Raw genomic sequence first — 4,218 nt, forward strand, 5'->3', positions numbered from 1 at the left:
TGTGCCTGTTTAGAATTGACCAGAAATTTTAACCGGTTATGAACTGTGTTTTATCCAGGAAACCGGATAGAATAGTTGTGAATCCAGTTGTTTGTGATTATTAGAAAAAAAGTTGCCATAACTAGAAAAGGATGATGGAATACTCAGACGAGGGTCAGCAAACTATGGCCCTCGGGCCACTTCCAGCCTGTTGTCTGTCTTTATACTGTCGCCAAGCTAAGAATAATTTTCCATTTTAAAGCTGTTGAAAAAAATCAAAAGGAGAGTACTATTTCATGACACGTGAAAATAATATGAAGTTCAAATATTTGTGCTCATGAAGTTTAATTGGAACACAGTCATGCCCTTTCACTTTTGCACTGTGACAGAACTGAGGAGCTGCAACAGAGACTGTATTGGGCCACAAGTCTAAAATATTTACTTTCTAGGCTGGATGAGGTGGCTCATGCCTCTAATCCCAGCAGTTTGGGAGGCCAAGGTAGGTGGATCACCAGAGGTCAGGAGTTCAAGACCAGCCTGGCCAACATGGTGAAACCCCATTTCTAATAAAAATACAAAAATCAGCCAGGAGTAGTGGTGCATGCCTGTAGTCCCAGTGACTTGGGAGGTTGAGATAGGAGAATTGCTTGAACCCGGGAGGTGGAGGTTGCAGTGAGCAGAGATTGCACCGCTGCACTCCAGCCTAGGCAACAGAGTGAGACTCTGTCTCTAAATTAATTAATTAATTAATTTAATTTAATATTTACTTTCTGGTCCTTTTCAGAAAAAAAAAAATCTGCCCACCTCCACTCTAAGGTGCTGTGTGTTAAGTATTTCTAGTGTGGCCAGGACTCCATACAATCAGCAGTGCTACTGTTCTCACGCCTGGTATCAGGGGACCGTGTAAGCCTCTTGCCAGAGTCTCCCACCTGGGCCCCGGATGGAGATGCTCGAAGGAATGCAAGTAAAGGGACCAGAGGAAGCTACAGCACTAGCAAAGAAGGCCACCTAGCAGCCCGCTGACCTCCTAGAGAGGCTCCCTAGCAATCTGGAGTCAGCCTGCTCCAAACCCTTGACTTCACAGAAGCATTTGGTGAGCGTTCAAAGGCTTTTTGTGCACCAGAGCCAGTAAATGCCATGTTTGCCAGCATTTCACATGCTGGCATGTCAATTTTTCAGAAAGTTTTTTGGAAAAATAAGTAAAGACTAAGCTGCAATGGAAAATATTTTCTTCCTATAAATATAGTACACAGCATTGTGACTGCATTTTTTTAAAATATCATTTTGATACACAGTCTATTATACCTAAAAAGAAGAAGAAAATCACAGAACTAAAAAATACCTTGGTATTTATGAATACAAGTTGCAGTGAAAAAACACTCAAATTTATAACATAGAGGAATTACTCAAATTTTATATTTATCTGTGTGGTCTCTTAATGTTTTTGTTTCGTTTCGTTTTGTTTTTTGATACAGGGTGAAAAAGCACCCACCTTTGCAGAGATGTATGTTGCCATGCTCTGCCACTAGGGGGTAGCATGCCCCATTGTTTTACCTCCTTCTCAGCCTTCTGACTGTCCCTGATACAAACGTGTAAGACGGACCAGAAAACCTGTGTATCTAATAAACAACTAGGTATTGTATAGAGCCATATATGATGTATATGTTACATGTATAGTATTATACAATATGTAATATATCTTATGTTGTATATTCACATATTATCATCATTATATTATTCATATATAAAGTATAAAATTTTATGCTGCGTATATAAAACAACATTTGGGAAAAGTGGGGAATGTATCCTATACAGCGGTAAATACAGCAAGTCTCACTGGAGCACAAAGAGTCCAGCCGGAGTTCATCCGCTTCTGTCAAAAGAATGAGGGCAGCTCTGCTTAACGTTAAAGGAGAGATTAGGCCTATCAGGGTCTTCCCAGCAGAAAGCTCCAGAAGGTTGGACCACCTAGAAGGCTGCATGGTCACCGACCAGCTTGTGGAAGGAGAGGGAGACCAGGAGTCACGGGATATACAGACTCAGCAGCCAAGGAATCTGAGAGATACCCAACCTAACTCAGAAGCCAAGAGGCCACAAAAGAACAAAGCCAGGGGCCAGAGCACTGCAAGGACACAGGGAGCCCTGGAGCCTGAAGGCAAGTCCAGAACTGCAGGCAAAGCTGGGTCAAGAGTCCAGGCTTAGAAACAGCCGCAAACCAATGCTCCAAATAGCTCAGTGCATCACTTAGTCAGAATCTCAAAAATGTGACTTTAAGTGCATTTCCAAAATAAGACAAGGAGTGGCAGAAGGGAGATTCAAATTCCAACCTGTCCCGATGTTCTGAAACATAAAACCCTGAATGTTTGGGGGCAATTAATCCAGAAAACATCTCAGCCAGCTTCAAACATCTGCCTCTGGAGCAAGGATGAAAAGCACTGAAATGACAGGCTTTCCTGGATCTGGGAATCTGGGTGCTCAGGCCAGTTTCCAGCATGCATGTGAACAATCCTTTACTGAAGTCAGAGCTAAAGCTGCGTTCTGCATGGTCCGCGTACATGAGGTCCATCCATACACTTGAAATGTCTTTGCGGTGCTTTTCAGCATACATCATACTTTTCCAATGAACCATTTTATTTAAGACCAAAAAAAAAAAAAAAAAAGACCTATGAGGTAGGTATTAATATCATACACATTGCACAGATGAAGAAACAGACACAGAGAACTTAACTTGCCCAAGGTCACAATAGTGAGTGATGATGCCAGGACTTAAAACAGAAAACTCTTTATGTTAATCTGTTTTCATACTGCTATAAAGAACTGCCTGAGAATGCTTAATTTATAAAGGAAAGAGGTTTAGTTGACTCACCATGGCTCAGGAAACTTACAATCATGGCAGAAGCCCAAGGGAGAGCCAAGCACCGTCTTCACAAGGTGGCAGGAAGGAGAAGTGCTGAATGAAGAGAAGCCCCTTATGAAACCATCAGATCTCATGAGAACTCACACACTCTCACGAGAACAGCATGGGGGAAACCACCTCGTGATTCAGTTACCTCCACCTGGTCTCTCTCTTGACCCTTGGGGATTATGTGGATTACAATTCAAGATGAAATTTGGGTGGGGACACAAAGCCTAACCATATCACTCTTCTTGCTTCAAAATTGCCTGTTCTTTCTTCTACATTTGCTGCCTACCAAGAAGTGTATAAAAAGGCAGGCTTCAATGAGCACAGTGGATTTCTACACATCAGAGGCATTTGAACCAGAGTGACTCCATCTTCAACAGTGGCTGGGTGAAGTGAGGCTGAGACCTGCTGGGCTGCATTCCTGAGAGGTTAGACATTCTTAGTCACAGGATGAGATAGCAGGTTGGCAGGACCATTATCACAAAAACCCCAGTGATAAAAGAGGATGCAGTAAAGAAGCCAGACAAAACCTGCCAAAATCAAGACGGTGACAAAAGTGACCTCTGGTCATCTTCACTGCTAATTATATGCTAATTATAATACATTAGCATGCTAAAAGACATCCCCACCAGCACCACAACAATTTATAAATGCCATGGCAAACTCTGGGAGTGACCCTATATGGTCTAAAAGGAAAGGAATCCTCAGTTCTAGGAAAGCCTCCCCTCCCCCTGCCTTTTTCAGAAAACCCATGAATAATCCACCCCTTGTTTATCATATGATCAAGAAGTAACCATAAAGATAGCCAGCCAGCAGCCCTCGGGTTCACTTTTTCTATGGAATAGCCATTCTTTTATTTTACTTTCTTAAAAACATGTCTTCACTTTACTCTGTGGACTCGCCTCAAATTCTTTCTGTGAGATCCAAGATCCTTCTCTTGGGCTCTGATTGAGACCCCTTTCTGGTAACATATACATTTAAAAGAAAAAAGCACACAAGGAAACATAATAGAATTTTTCCAAAGGCTAATGGGTAGCCAGGGGTCATGAGAGAAAAAGAACAGGAATTAGGGAAGAAAGAAGGAAAGGACTGGATTCAGAAGACAGGAAGATGGGCACTAAACTCTTATCTTTTCAAAGCAAGCCTAAGAGGTGCCAGCTGCCTTTGGTGCCTTAAAATTCTGAAGGAGCCTTTGCCTGGCCCAAGAATGGAACCAGGAAAGGTGCCTGGTATGTAAAGGGAGCTAAATCAATAGCAGTGGAAGGAAGAAAAGGAAAGAAGGAAGGAAGGAAGGAAGGGAGGGAGGAAGGGAGGGAGGGAGAGGGGGAGGATGGGGG

The sequence above is a fragment of the Sapajus apella genome, unplaced genomic scaffold (genome assembly GCF_009761245.1).
Source record: "Sapajus apella isolate SASKATOON/1434 unplaced genomic scaffold, GSC_monkey_1.0 scaffold10, whole genome shotgun sequence".
Taxonomy (NCBI): Eukaryota; Metazoa; Chordata; class Mammalia; order Primates; family Cebidae; genus Sapajus; species Sapajus apella.